Source organism: Monomorium pharaonis, chromosome 8 (assembly GCF_013373865.1).
Source record: "Monomorium pharaonis isolate MP-MQ-018 chromosome 8, ASM1337386v2, whole genome shotgun sequence".
NCBI classification, from domain to species: Eukaryota; Metazoa; Arthropoda; class Insecta; order Hymenoptera; family Formicidae; genus Monomorium; species Monomorium pharaonis.
In genome coordinates, this window is record NC_050474.1 from 19,876,941 (window position 1) to 19,893,735 (window position 16,795).

At 40.6% G+C, this 16,795-nt stretch overlaps 1 protein-coding gene across 5 annotated transcripts in view; it reads left to right on the forward strand.

The window, feature by feature from the left end:
• Nucleotides 1-16,795, forward strand: part of LOC105838785 (transient receptor potential-gamma protein) — an 89,407-nt gene that overhangs the window by 30,266 nt on the left and 42,346 nt on the right. For all 5 annotated transcript variants that reach the window (XM_028190053.2, XM_036291313.1, XM_028190054.2 and 2 more), the window contains one exon: nt 11,176-11,218. The gene's annotated coding sequence lies outside the window, so the exon portion shown is untranslated. The remainder of the gene's footprint in view (nt 1-11,175; nt 11,219-16,795) is intronic.

A 16,795-nucleotide genomic window follows, 5' to 3' on the forward strand; every position in this document is an offset into this window, starting at 1 on the left:
GTATATAGGTATACTGTGCTTATAAGAGCGAGCTAACGAAATTTCTTCTCGCTTCGTATAAATAGCACAGATGTTTCACTTGTTCATGCCGGTCTCGCTTTTCTCCAAATTCAATTTCGCAAATGTCTCGAAGAGCAGATCAGCGCAATAGCGTTCGCCTCGTGTTACTACCGGGTGTCGCATTGACGATAATTTACGAGTAGACGACACACCGTGCAAGAATAATTACAGAACGCGTTCCTTTCGACGAAACCGCGAAATGCAGCCGAAAGATAGAATTCCATTCCATGATCAACGTTCATTTCGTTACTGAACGTTCTGATTTATTTCGTTTTATTATTAAAATGATATCGTGCGCGGAAGTTGGCGAAAATGTTGGCGGAAGTTTGCGGCTTGATTAATATGTGAAAACGCGAGCGCGATTAATTTTAAATAAATCAACGTTGGAACGAGAAGCATCGGATGCAAAATTAAAGAACGCATACGTTATCACGACGAACGCGCATACATTACCATCAACCGGCAGATTTAAGTCGATGGGGGGGGGGGGAAACGCCGAAAACAAAACGTTACGAAAATTTCGACGGGCGTACAAGACCGTTTCCACCTCGGTACCTCTTTCCAATCTCTCTCGCTGAGACGCTTTAATCCTCAATTATATGCAAATTCGACCGCAACCATCCGCGAGCGTTTAATTACAGGCGTTTGATTTTAAACTTTGGCGTGCGGCTCTCTCGCGGAGAATCGTTCAACATGAGTGCAAGTACCTTATTTTGCGCTCAATTAACGCTGCTTTGCGCGCGAAACGACGGAACTGCGCGACTGCGGGGGGGGGGGGTAATTACGGAGGATATGACGTATTATTAGGATACGTTTATTTACAGAGAGCTGTGCGCGGGAGAATCGTCAGAGCGGAAATTAAAGCGGCCTGAAGGAAATGATCTCGGGATCGCTCGTTAATGTTACGTAGTATCTTTGTGCAGCTTCGCGTCTTACATCACATATTCGCGGTGCGAAGATCTCTCGAACGAACCGGGAACGGGGCGGACGGACTGAAAGAGCCTCGGGAAAATCGAGCGGGAGTAATCTGCGGGAGATAATCTGCGAGCTTCGCGACCTACTACTTGCGCGTATAAATTGCGACTATAAAAAGCCGCGCGGCGCGATTAGAAACGAGCAAGAAACGAGCGACGGAGATGCGCGGCGAATCCTATCGGGGGGGGGGGGGGGATAATTTACGTTCGTGGCGCGCGGGGAATCAATATCACGCGGGTTCGCGCGGTAAAATCCACCTTATCTCTCCGCGGCGAAGGGAGAAGTTTCCGCGTGCGCGCGGATATTATAAACTTTATCCTATATATTATTCTCGCTTTACTGCCGCCGGGCATCACACACGCGGGTGAGGTCGTTTCACCTCGGGAATCGCTCACGCGGAATTTCCCGCCTGTCGACAGCGCGACACGATGAAACTCTCCTCTCTCCCCCTCTCGGCTGTAATTTCCGAATTCGAGAGATCGTCGCTATTTGCGTCGCGTAAAGTTTTCAGCGCGCGTATTCCGGGAGATGCCGCGCGCCGAAAGGCCGACCGGAAGCTGACGCGGGAGTACCTACCTCCGTGGTCCCTGCAGCTCGTGCAGCGAGGTGTCGGACCTGCACTCGTCGGGTGCTACACCTCGCGCAAACAAGGCCGTTAATTTCCAGGCCGGAAATTGACGGGTCGATAATAATTTGCCGCCTACACTCGAGCCGCGACTGGGGTTTTCATTTTCCCCTCGCGCACAGACGCGTCTTTCGCTGTACGAGCGCACGATTGATTCGAGGCAAGTGCCATGTTCCCTCGCTCAAACACGGCTGCTGCTGCTGCTGCTGCTAGTGGTAAATATCAGGGCGACGGCACGACGCCGTTTGTTCTCGTTTCTCTCCCGCCTTTATCGGTCCGAGTATACCGGCCCGGTCGTTTCGGTAATGTGTGATTTATGGCAGCGAATACGCCGCGCACATGGCATTCCTCCGCGTGGAAGTCACGTCCCACCGCTTGCATTGTTTCGATCCCGAGTTACGCTGAAAAACCGTCGTCGTTCCATCGCCTCCTCCGTTCTCTCCTGTCAATGACGCAGTCGTGCGCCACCGCCGCCGTCGTCGTCGTCGTCGTCGTCGTCGCAAATAGGTTTACCCTCCCCCGCGCTCAGGGCGTTCCTTTTATTCTCCTCCCGCGTATTTTATTCTGTATATTTTTCTCTACAAATCAGACGGACGGAAGAATAATAAAGAAAATAGCGACGCTATTTTATATTGATTTAAGTGAAATTGTGTGTTTTGGCCGAAACTTTTATTTCTCCCCCGAAAAGATCATCTCCGAGTTGATCCTTTGTCAGAAATTTTATTTGAAATCTTTGAGAGAGAGAGAGAGAAAGAAAGGACCGATTTCATTATACGCAGGCGCGTTACGAGCTCTCTCTTCTTTAGATTTACGATTCGATTGTTAGTCTCCTGCGAGACTACCATTGTCCGATACAATGAATAGTCAACGAGTTTGTGATGCAAAAATGACGATCCACTCGTTGCACGCGACATTCTGCCCGGGACTGCAATTTGTCCCAACAGTTTCGTTTAACTTTCGCGAACACAATCCCGGCACCCCCGCGCACGTCAGGAACATTCCACCGTCATTCTGCATCCTGCGGTTTTTCATTTCTGCCGGAGGCTGCATTCAGGCTCCTACGACGATTATTAATTCGTGCCACAATCACGACTATTCCCCGCGCGAGCCTCTCGGCACGATTGGGAGGAGGGGGAGAGGGGCAAAAGATGAGCTATATATTTATTATAATTCCGTTTACACGGAGCGTCGCCAGTATAATCGAATATTTGTTGCATATCCCTCGTTTATTGCACTTTATAGTTTGAAATTTGAATGCAATTAAGCCCTCGTTTGTGCGTGGCGTTTTCGTTACAAGCCAATTTTAGAGAAATTTGCAATTGCAATTATGACTCTATTATCGACTCTACGTTGCCTCTCCTTGAATCTACGGTCGAGCCATTCTTCTCCTCTCGGGTTGGATGGCACGTCACGTTTATTCCACCGAAGTCATTCGTACACGTAACATTCGTTTCAACGTGATCATCAATCGTCGTTTCGGAATAGGAACGAGAGAGATCCTTTTTCTTTTTATAGCTGGAAGCTTGAGAAGAGCGTTATGAGAAATGAATGAAATAATTAGATTCAATTCGAGTTTGTGTACGAGCTTTCCTTCGAACTTTTCATAATTGATTTGTTATCGTATTTTTACGATCATCTTGGACGTGATCCAAATATACGAAATATTTGCACTGAAACTTGTATGTAATCTGTGAAAATATCTGTAGCTAGAGAAAAAGAAAAAAGGAAGGAAAAGGATTGTTATAGTTTATTTAAAAAGTAAAAGTATTTAGTCACGATTGCAGAAGGCAAAGAATGACAGAAAACGGAAACAGAATGAGATGGTAAAAGAAAGCAAACAAAACCACGTTTCGAGCGAGAGCCTAGCGTGGTGGTTTTGAGCGAAAATAGCACGGTTGTGGATCAAAGTTTGCGGAGGATCACGTTTTCCTACGTCTCGACGAATGTCCCTTCGAATTTCTGCGCTCGTAAGAGTCGTAAAAGCCTTCGCTTTTGAACAGTTCTCGGCTGCATCGCCGTCTCGTTGCGAGGAGAAATGAGGATCAAGCGGGAAGGATGGCCAATACCTCGGTGGAGGATATGCTTCCAATATTTGCAGTCTGCTGGTACATGTCACGCCGGCACCAGCAGATTCGCGGCAAATCTCGGAAAGCGACCGACAGCTGTGACGAATATCTCGCTGCCGTGGTTTTTCGCGTCCGCGTCCGGAAACTTCCCCCCCTCCCCTCCCCCCGCGTAAGCTAATGCTCGCCGTGGCGTACGCGCCCCGCGAATCGATACATCGAATTCAAAATCCGTCGCAAACGAAGGATACGGCATAGTTATGTTAAAAGTTCAAAAATTCATTCATTTTACGACAGATTTTAATAATCAATATTTGCGACCAGTTATTTTTCACGATTTATTAATGTAACTTTATAATTTCTATATGTACATTAAAATTCAAACGTATTACATATGTATTACTGGATCGTTATATGTAAAAATTTTCAAAAACTTCAGTTTTATGAAACATAAAACGTCTTGCTGTCAGTGAAGTTTATACATCTTGTTTTAAAGTGACATTATTCTTGCATAAAAGTTAATTTATTTGTTATGCAAAATGCTTTTTAGTTATAATAGTAATTTAAAATACTTGTCAAAAAATGGAAACATGGAAAATTAGAATTAAAATTTATTTAATATTATCATAATTATTAAACTCAAAAAACATAATTATGATTTTAAAATTAAATATAACATCGTATAAAAATAATTCTTGTAATATGCATTTCTTTTTTGATTTCGATAAAGTTTAGATATATGGCGGAAGTCAAGATAAAAAAAACGTGTTTTATTAATTACATTTTTGAGAAATAATTTCCTGAAGTTAACATTCAATGAGAAGAGACTATCGGAGATATTTTCTAACTTTCACTCATACATTTTAAGTATTTGCACTTAAAATATAAACATAATTCTGAAATATATGAACATACATAAATGTAAGATATTCTGAAGTTGGATTTTGTATATATTGAGTATTATGACAAAATTTATTAAAATTAGGATCGCTGTCCAAGGAACCATGTAAACAATTTAAATAACGTTGATTAAGAAATCGATCGTTTTATGTCTCTTCTCAGATTTTATGACAATTTTTTTTATAGCTTTTTTAGCCATAAAAGTTTTATAAATAGACTTTGGTCTACATACTTCCGGCTCAATATCTCGAACATAAACGGATACCGCGATAGGAAACTTGAGCGTATTTACTTGAACATAAAACGGAACTCTTAATTATCCGTGGCGTTTCATCAATTTTCTCTGCAATCTCACACTTCCCACCAGGATCGACAGCTTGATAACAAACGATACGACACAAAAAATAGAGTGTCCAGAAAGGATAAAAAATGACAGGATATCCGATCTTTTCGTTCTTAAAGCACGCCATTTATCCTTACGAAAGTTTTCTTCACCGAAGGTAAGGTGAAGGAAAAGCGATCTCTTTTGTTTTATTATGAATTATATATTCCTTTCTGAAACTGTTAAATTTTTATTTGAAACGTGATTCTTGACAAACGCTTTGTTTTCGATATAATTAAAAGTCTTAATTCTTTTCAAACATTCTGTATAAAAAAACAGCACATTACATAAGCATTTAGTTATTATAGAATTAGAGGAGAGTTGCTGAGAATGCGTACCGATCGTCTAAAATTTTAAATCGTGCTGTATCAATATTTTTACTTAACATAAGTAACATATTGTGACAAAAATATGAAATAAATGAGTGATATAGACATAAATTTAACAAGTTTCATATCTTGTTTTGTGCGTGTTAACAACACTTCAAAAAATCAAGTATTAACAAGTTATTTAATATTAATTTTCGATTAATCTAGTTTAATAATTTATTCAATAATCTAATCGTGCAGTTTCATACAAAATTTTTATATTTTTATAAAAAAAGATTTATATATTGATGAATATTTTATATGTAATGTAAACATCTATTTGCAATAATTATAAAAATTAAATTGATATTTTTATAAATAATTTTTCACATTTTTAATTATTAAAATTTATATATCATGCCTTTTGCAGCGTGTTGCTAACTACAATTTTTAACGTTTATTTGCATAAAATAAATCAGTATCAAATTGAAAAGATAACGAAAGATAACTCAAGTGGTATTTGACAATTCTCTTCTATATTCGTATTTTACTGTGCGAGCTAAATTCCATGAAGGAAAAAAAGAAATTAATTCTTTATTGAAAAATGTGCTGTTATTAGAATGTACGTCTTAAAATATTTTTTCGTATTTCCATTGTACCAGAAACAAAACGTACACCTCGTTTTCATGAATCTATCGCATCCCAGATTTGTATTCACCGCAATCCCGGCGGTTTCCATCCCATGGTTACAATAGCATGTAACATGTAATCGTTCGAGGGCAATTACGGAATTGTCCCAAATTCGTAGTCGATTCCGTAGCCGGTCGCCGATTGCAAATATCCCCGGGCGCGGTGACGATCGGACAATCGTAGCGACTCCGCGATTGATTTGTTGACGTGGAAACGTGTCGAGTCATAAGCGGTTCCGAATAATCCGCGCTTCCTACGAAAGCTGCGAAGTCACGAATCTATTTTCGGATTCGCGATCGGCATTCGCATTCGTATGTAAATCAGACGAGAAGTAGGCGTTTTCGCGGAAGCCCAATACCGCGCTTCCCCCCCCCCCCCTGACAGCTCGTCGTAAAGCTTTAATCAATGCCGACCGCGTTCCCGCGTTCCCGATTTAATCGCGCGGCGGGCCTCCCCCGTTCAGCCGTCGTAATGACGAGACGAACGTCATCCCCGTCGCATCCCCCGAACTTTCCGTCCGCCCGCTGCGCACGTTTATATCTCGCACGTTGTACGCAAACTTCCCGGCGGCGGCGGTTCGCGCAAAATCGTAGGAAATCGAAATGAGAGCGCGCCGCCGCACTTCCATTTATCTCGCGCGCGTTCTTTGTCCGCGTTATCGACGCCCAGGCTGACGGATAAGATGCGATAAGAGGCAGCCAACCGGTATAGAACGTGTCACCTTCGCGAGAGAGAACAATTTTGCTTGCAGCCATCGATAGAATATAGAAGATAAACGCGACGTGGGAGACCTCCCGGCGGTCTTCACAAATGCATGAGAGAGAGACCCTTGGTTATCAAATTTCTGACACCATTTTTATCCCGTCGTTCATCCGCGCGCGGACTTGCCCTATTAAACATTCGATTACATTTTTAGCGCAATGTCGAAAAATTCTCCCCCGCACTTTTTACGATGTACGCTTTGATGCGCTCGCCCTTTGAATTTTATTACAGGGTATTTAATTTCGAGTCAAGTGCAGGTTTAATAAGCACTGATTTAAAGATATTAAATCCCGGTTTCCTTGGTACCATGGCCTGGCTGTTCGTTCGATATTCCTGAAGCTTGCGATTGTGAAGTCTCGGGAATATTTAATTAAACGTGAACGATGTGCGAGGTATATTGAATTTTTTCTTTTCGCATAAACGGAAAACGTCGCTCATCGTACGTATCGGGATCCCAGGATTCCAGCAGCTCGGAAGTGTGTTTCCTCCTGGAATTAACTTTTCACTGGATAAATAATTCAGGTCAGATTCGATCGTGGTGCCGATAAAGATAAGTCACTTGCAAACGCGGATGTGTCTTTGGCTATTTTGGGAGAATTACTCGGGATAAACAAGCGGATTAAAATTACATCAAGGCCCGATCCCGTCGCGATTTTCGTTAACGTCCGAAAAGGAAGGGTTATGTCCGTGAGAGACGGTAATGCTGCAAAGCGTCCGCTCATCTAAATATAGGGGACTAATGGAATTGAGATAAATTCAACGAGCTGGCAAACATTGTGGAAACTCGTGCCGTCCGCATGGCTCACATTCAGCGCTGCTTTCACGGCCGCTGGTAGATAACGACATAAAGGGGAGAAGTTCTCCCCAAATCCGTAAAAGTATAATGGCAGTTTGTCTCGGGAATGTGTGTGGAATCGTTTGAGCGTCACTGCTACACTTGAAATTATGCGTAAACTTATTCTGTAAACGATGTTATCTAGAGAAAGATCGTTTGACATACTACTTTGTTTTTGGATTGCACTTCTTAAAAACAAAAATATTAAAATAAAAGCTTGCAAATTTATTTAGAAAATAAAATGCATAAGGTTTATACATTTTTTTCTATATAAATTCGCAAACTTTTAATGTATTTTTTAACTGTAGGCTTTTAAAATTTATTTAAGTAGATCATATTTTTATCAGTATTAATAAAATGTTCCCGAAAAATAAAGGAGCGTATTGGTGACTTGTTCCTCTGATTCTGTCGCATTATTTCTCAAGTACGGATTTTTCCTCGATAAACGCGTTAAAGAAGTTATCGTAACTTCCAGTTTGTAATAATTAATAGCGACTAAACTTTTATAAGTGTTACAATATTATACAAAGTAAATTTGCTTAAAAAATTAAACAATGATAGATGTATAATATTGTAAGTAGTCGTTTCCGTAGGAGTTTCATTTCGCGGAGGACCATTAATCTTAAATAACTTCGTGACTTCACATTGCCGTTAAACGGCAAACAAAGTCAAAGTAAAGCTTGAACGAAATACGCCTCTGCATTTCGATGCGGAACTTTACGAAACATCCTGTTTACTGTATTCATTCCTTTCTAGTGTATATGCATGACATCACGAAATGTTGTGCAAACGAAAACGCGCAGAACTAGCTTGATAAATCCGTAGCGAGAAGTTTATCAAAGCGTGCGAAATCGGATTGTCATTCACATTGCGCGTTGCTTCACCTTTCTTTTCCCCGCGAATCTCTCGTATTTATCAATTTCACGTGAGCTCGGAGATTTTTTTTTTTTTGCGAACAGTCAGCGATGGAGCGAGCTTTCATCAATCCTCCGGCACGACTGTGTCCCGAAAGTGCGGCACTTATGAGCAGAAAGGACCTGCCATTTGAACGGAGGTATGCATGAAATGTTCGCGTTGGGTATCGCGCGTCGAATCGACGCGAAAATAAATCGCGGTGACGCCTTTCCATTTTCATCTCGAGAGATCAACGCACCTCGCACGACAGGTATGGGTTTATACAGGCGGAGGATTCCCACTGTGCGCGACCTATATGTCAGAAATACGGTAAATCCTTCCACGTACACGTAATGATTAATCGTCCGATTAACTGCACAAAGGTATAAAATTGGCAACGAATATTTTTTTTTTTTTTTTTTCATTTTTTTCTTTCCAATTGCACGCACAAAAATAGTTTGCAAACCTCTCTCGCGGATATGCAAAATAATAAACCCTGGGAAGGGAATCAGTATGTCGGTTTTCGTTTGCAAGAACAGCACATGTGGATCAGTGGAAACACACTGTCGAGACTTCTTTGTTCAGGAGACACGAAGCAATTTGGTGATGTTAAATTAATAGAGTAATGATAATAACTAAATATTTAATTGTTAGTGAATAATTATTTGTAACATTTAAAAGAGTATCAGCAAGAGTAGAAAAAAGTACAGAGAAGGAGAGATATAAACTTTTTTTTTTTTGATAATTCAAAAAGCTCTTTTATTTGTTTTATATAACAAAGGGAACATATAAAAATATTATTATAAACTTAATCTTAATTTAAGTACAATCCACAAGATTCAATATATTCAATCAATAACATTAGGAACCTGTTAATGCAGGAAATTTAATATGTAGCGAGGTGATGCAGCAAGCTGATCATACCTTTAATCAGTCTCCGACGCGAGACATTATTGGGTTCTCGATCGACACATGAACGTGAAGACAGTCTCGAGCCCTAAATCGGAGAGAATCGTAGGAAACTGAGGAGGCGGGGTGAGTCTATCGATTTCCAAGCCCGGAAGGTTAGCCGTAGCTAGATAGCTTTAGGAGGAAGAGTCTTCCCTCGAGAGCCTTCCTCTCACCATTTCCCTCTCGCAAGCGCGAGTAGAATTACTAGGTATCCCTCCTCCCCCCCCCCCTCTCTCTCTCTCTCTCGCGTCTGACAAGAGAGACGACCGCGGGATACCTTTTTGCCGGTTTCTATTCCCCAGGAAAGTTACGATTTCTCGAATAAACCCGGTTTATGTGTCGCGAAAGCCACGGAAAAGGTGCCCTGCAAAAGCTGATGAACTGCAAAGAGAGCCGCGAAGGGGATGGACCTTCTTTTGTTATGCGCGTCTCATCTCTTTTTTTTATGAGTGCAGCTCTCAAGACACTCGTGCATATATATTTCACGATCTCGTCGTCGCATAATTTAATTGTTGGGGCTGCAAAACGCTGGATATCTTGCTGCAGTCACCCTTACACTTCTTGCCTCGTTTTAACAAATTGCACATCATGTAAACTTTTTAATTGTCGCGCGAAATATGCAACAGCGTGGAATATAGACGTACAAAATAATTTTCCATCTTATGGCTAACACGAGAGATGAGATTTCAAATATTAATGATAACGAAGACAATCTTTAGTTGGAAATGCGCCTGCGGCATTTTATTGTTAGACTTACATTCGGTCCTTACTTCTAAGAAATGAGATGTGTTTTATTAAACTTTGGAAATTATTTGCTGCAGTTACTGAATTGTTTGAGAATTTCTACAACTTTTATAATTCTATAGCAGTATTTCTTAATTAAGTCTTATTTAACTTTTTTTAATATGTACAAGAAATTTCGCTGAATAACTGCTCGACCATCGTGACTGAAGTCAGTCAGACATAATTTTTATGAAATTTTTTACAATTTTATAAATTTGCCAACTCCTAAATGGAATACGGAGAGCCCCAGTTTTTCTCGGCTGATTTCAATGGGCGAAGGAAGTTTCCTTTTCGCTGTACGTTCTGTAAAGCGAAAGTTCCATGAAAGTTACAAAGCGGGTGAGTTGACGTAACGTATGGATCCGTTTGTTGTCGTGTTCGTCGGATAGAGAAGCAAAAGTAACAGTATTTGCTAGAATTTCAGGAGAAAAACAGCGATGTCATATTTTACTGGCGATCCTTTCGCGTCATCGCCAGAAGTTTCTTTCGCCGGGTTTCCAGTGTCGACTGAAAAGCGCTCCTTTCGACCGCGTCGTTTATTCTGCCGGATCTCGAAGATCTCCGTTATCCTGAACAAACTTCATTTGGCGGAAGCGAGAAGTAATTTTTATAGTTAATCTCAGAAGCTCGCAAATATCGATCGACTCGCGATAATGGATATCGATAATAGGATTGACTAAAACCGCCGGAAATGGCGTTATAATCAGTTTACAATAATCTAATAATTATTGGGAGGAAGATTGTTGGAGTCAGGCATAAAGAAAATATTGTAAATTACAACATGCACTGTTATGATGCAATTTTATTTAGTTCAAGGTTTCAATTTTTTTTTCTACGGTTAACCTGTTAGTAGCTCGCTATCTCGCGTAATTTTCTCTTTTAATGCCATGTAAAAGAAAAAAGTATTGCATCTTACATCGCACACATAAAACGTTTTTATGTTTCAGTTTTTAGCCGGGGGCGATCATGACAGGAACATACCGGAGATCGGTGAGTACACACCAGGTAGAATGAATAATGCTCCCTATCGATTTCACTCTATTGTCTATCAATCTTTTTTTCTCCTTCCCTAAGCTTATAAGGTTATTTTCATTACTTCGAGCTCATTCCCAAGATTTTTCTCTCGCTGCGAACTTGCAAACTTTTGTTACCGTGAAACAAACGACGTCAAATTTATTTGCATTTGCTTGACAATGAAATTAGCAGTATAAAAGAATCTAGTGAGAATATAAATAAAAAGAGAATATCGTTATAAAAGTATTTACGATGTATAAAAGTATTGCCATGCAATTATTTCAAATAATTAATTAATTAATATGGCAAGATTCATAACGGGGATATGCAGACGGGAGATATATGCCATTCGATTACTTGTCAAAGTAACAAGAAGCGATGGGGCTTACCTGCGTCAAATGCACTTAACGTAATTTAAAAGTATCGCTCGCGCTGGCTTTACATATTGCCAATAACCGGCCACATGAGAATTAAAGCGGCGCGCGAGACATGCATATTCAAGAATTATTACGACATTAACCGGCGGAGAGGATCAATCTCCATAAATTTTGCATTTGGAATGCAGCAGCCGACAAATTTCGGACGGGACGCGTAATACGAAGGCAAAAATCATCCCCGGTACTTGCGGGCATGACGAGACGTTAAGAGATTCGACCGGATGATAAATTGTCGGTTGTAATATCGCGCATCGGAGGTTCAACATTCTTATTCCCGGTACCCGTGAGGCCTTTAAACGCGCCCGCGTCGTATGTTTCGCACACGTCGTTGATCACAATGAACGATCAGCCTCGCGCGCCAGCGGGTGGCCAAAGTAGCCTCGGCGTCTTGCGAAAATATTTATAGAGCGGTATCGAGCGCCTGAATTACTTCCAAGTTCGACGAAGAAATATCGGCGGAAATATTTCAGCGGGGAAATCTCGTTCGGGCGGTCGCTCATGTGTATGTGCATACGTTCGCGCGTTTATTAAAATCTCTCTTCCGCTCTACTTGGATATCGTTAGAATTCGGGGGAAATTTACGCTGCGACGACCATGACGACGACGTTCGAAGATAATTATTGCCGCACTTTATTTTACGCGGTTATGTAAATTCTTTCCAATTTATTTCGAACGCTTTGTTTTTTTCAGGAAAAATTACGACGACGATTTTTTTTAAGCTCTGAGAAACTGACGTTAATAACTTTGTTATTGACTTCGTTCGCGCTACGCTTGTTAAAGGATATTTCGCGTGCAGCCGCCGAACGTTCACGCGTCGACAGCTGACAATAGTCCGTTCAATCGCGATACCGTTGCTCGTTATTTACGCATCATTTGTCTCGTATCCCAGTAAGTCTCCTATTATATTCCTGATATCACGTCAGAAATGTCAACACATATCGAAGACTCCGCGAGAACTATAGGAAAAAGGAAATCATTTAAGTCGTACAAAACGACGAGGTGAAAGTAAGAGATTTTTATTGTTTAAATGTAATAGCCTGTAACAAAAGATAGATGTATTAAGTTTTTATTTGGTGATACTTAGATGAAATTATACGAAAAAATGATATCTCTAACAAATTTCTTGTATTAACCTCCGTGGCAAAGTAATGAAAAAAAAAATTGCGGAATTACGGAATTACAAAATAATCAGATAAAAACCTAGAGACAATTGAGATAACGCGAATAAACGAGTTTCTGAAATATCCCAGAAAACAGACTTTGGTAAAGTGCAATTAAAATAATGAGCCATCGCTTGAATAATAATTTATTAAATAAAAGAAATACTGATATGAATAACAAAGAGCTCGTTTATAAAATTTGTTTTTGTATTAATTAAATAAATTACGGACACAAATATTTTTCAATTAATCAGCACGTAGAAATTACATTTTCGTCACTTTTACGTGTATTTCAAGGAACAATTAGCAAACAATTGCGTCGTAAAAGGAGCGAGGAACACGATCGCTTTATCGAAGAAATTATAATTGTGTCTCAACGACAAGTCCACGTTGAATCCTAATGGCATTCACGACATGATTCTGAGCCATTTTAGCTCCCGATGGACGGACCCGCTCGTTAGCCTCTAAAGCCGTAAGCTTTGTAACACGAGGTTGACTTCCAATTTGCCCGACGCGCGGACATTCGGACATACAAGCCGAAGGATCACGCCCCCACCGGTTTCTACTTCCGGTGATTGTTTACATAGTTCCCTGTGAATTGCTACTTTGCATACTAGGCGCCCGCGTGATAGTAAGGATAACATGGCACCAGCATTACAGGGACGCCAGACTGCCTGTGCTCTCCCACAGGGATGTTGCACATTCACGATAGCCGAATACAATTGATCCCGGCGAATGTCCGAGGCACTAATTGTAACGTCATGTACGGCGATTTGAGGCTCTGGCTATACGAAATGAGTGCGAAGCTTTTCGTAAATCTGTCCAAACATAATTTAAATGCTAAGTTTATCCAATGCGTTATTAAATTAATTTTCATTGTCAATTCAAGCAAAACGAAAAACCCTTGAGGAATATGTCAATACGATCGCTTGTACATCTTACAATATCGTGCACTCACGATATTGTAAGAATTTAAAATTCTAAGTTCGCCGTATTTTACTTGGCGAATGATCTCACGGAATAAAGTCCCGCGTTATTAATGCAGCACGCTGATTTTTGCGCTTGGAGGTCGAGAAAAGGGCGGAGAAGTATCTGTACACGTAATGGCCGTCTTTGAATATGCATAAACTTACGCTTCAGTGAATCCGTCGTACGAAGATTCGACATTACGGTTTTTCTCGTTGTGCAATAGAGAAGAAAATCGACTAGCCCGTTGGGAAAATACGCGAATCTCCGTCTCTCCTGTCGCTTCTCGTCGTCCGCGCGAAAATCCACACGTCGAGGTTTTCTTCGGCGAGGAAGCCCGAGCATCCCCGAACATTATCCCGCGCATTATCCCTCGGAATTTTTTCCCTCCGAGTGGTCCATCAGCGGGAATTGACTCGACGGTTCGGTGAAAGAGAGACATCCGGCTATCGGATTTCTAATGACCAAAACTTAGCCGACCGTGTTCTCCATTCGCCTATCCTCTCCGTCGAGACTAACGCGCTTTTTCGCCGGGTTTATCGTAAAACGCTCTCCTTGCACATTTCTAAATTCTAATACAGAGAGGAAAGTAATTCCTATTTTATATCTCATGGATTATGAGTTTCTTTTATGAATTTACTTAATTTTCAGACATTGACTTTTGTCAAATTAATAATAAATTAATAAAATATAGAATATACACGGTCTGTTCCAAAAGTTGTTGCGCGCAGTTGCAAAATGGATTTACAAACATGCAATTAAAGAACAACTAATCGTAATAAAATTTTTTGTTAATTGCGGTTCTAATGCGTGACAGAAACGTAACAAAAAATTAACAAGGAAAAAAAATTAACAAAAAATTTATTACGATTTGTTGTTCTTTAATTGTTTGTAAATCCATTTTGTAACTGGGCACAAAAACACGACGTACGCGAACGATCACTACGTCAAAACCATTCAACCGAGTCAAATGAAGCTTCGTACACGTGTAAATGAAGATTAGAACTATTGCTATCAGAAATTTCATGAAAGTTGCGCCACTGGTTGCACTTTTATGCGATCAGTTTGGGGACTTTTGGGACAGACCGTGTATTTAATTAATTTCTTATAAAAATTGGATAATGAAAATTTATTAATCTATTTTACTTCAATACTGAAAAGTCTTTCTAAATTGAAATCATTTTACTTGTATGTAACGTATTTTTATAAACCAATGTAACTTTTGCGTCTAATAATTAGATACAGTTCTTTCCACTTCTGCAAAATTTGTAATTATATACACATATTTATCACATATATGATACATATATGTTTTCAAAGATTTAATGCCTCTTTTAAATAATAACAATTTTAAAACACTGTACACGTACACGAATTTTTAAAGATATATCTTGCAACGTATATAAAATAGCGCACAAAATAATTGGGGAGCTAGAAGGTTTTTTTAGTATATGTATTTTTTTAGTGAGTGAAAAAAGCAACGAGTATTTGGTTTTGCATGAAGCTATTACGTGATGTTATATCGTGTAAAAAAGAACCGCTTGGTGTGTCGCAGGAAATTCCGCGGATCGCCAGGAGTGCAAATTCCGGTCGTTCCTTGAAAGTTAAACAAGCGTCACAAGTATATGTGGTCCACGATAGTCAGACGATGATGGATAACGTCCTTCGTCCAGCGCAACGCGCGTTGACTCCCAACATCGATTTCTGCTATCGTTTCACCCTGCGATGCCCCCCCCCCCTCCGCGACGTAACGCGATTTCCCCATTAGCTTAACCGCGGGCGGAGTCAACCGCAATTCGGCGAGGTAAGATCCCGTTGCGCGCAAGCTGCAACGTCATCGACGTCGCGTTTCACGTTCCGTCGCGTCCTGTCAGCGACGATTCGATAAACGCGGATACCGGACTGCCGAATATCGCTTTCGGCCTGGAAATGGAAAATGGGTCGGAGAGGATTACGACGCGAAGGGAAGTCCTTACAATTTATTTGCCACACGCACATCGACGGACGTCGCGTGTCGGTGATGAATTGAACGACAAATTGAACGCAGATTAAACCGAGTTCCGATTAAACCGACTGTGCGAGTTAACGAGATAATAATCGAGTCTGCTCAAGGGGCAAGCGCGGGATTCTTAATTGGGAAAGTTTACGCGAAGTAAAGGGCGAGTTGACCATCGGGCTCGACTCTCTATTGAACGCTCGGAGATAAATGAAACGAAAATAAGTTCTTCCCACTTAAGAATCTGCCTCATCGGCTTATCGAAAAAATATTTGACCCATTAATTTTTAATGCGCGATATTTAACCACGGAGTTTTCTGCAAATCTCTCGAAAATTTTGTAATCGTGCGCTTAAAATAACAAAATCAAAGCCACGCTCTTAACAATCATTATAAGGTTGTTGGCAAATAACCGTGCGAATAATTTGTAATCCAAATTATTGATTTGTCCCACGTTAGCAAATTAAATAATTCGATGTCGCGCGTACTATCGTCATAAATTGTCGGATAATTTACTGTTGCAGTGCTCGTTTGTCAATCTCCATTGGCATCTGTAATGGAACGACTGTAATGGGACTATTGCGTAGGCGGGATCATATGCTATGATCCGATAGATTTGCCGTCATATTAGACAGCTCTCTCGATTTTCGAGCTCATTGAGCAATCCCATTCCGTCTTCATGGATGATCCGACGAGAACTTCATCTTTTATCAATTCTATTAATTCTGCTCTTATTGATTCTATTATAGTATTCATGCCGTGGGACTTGTCGACGCAATTGTCGCACGTTTACAGAAATGTTTATTTTATCAACGTTGGAAGATTCAACGTGTTGCATTATTGTAACGTAAAATTTTGAATCGTTATCAATGAAGCGATAACACAATTACTATTGGACTGGTAAAATGAAAAGTAGAATTTAGCGCGCTCGCAATTTATAGCACAGGAGACAATTCCTGGCGATCGCCGTTAATCACTTTCATTATACGCACTAA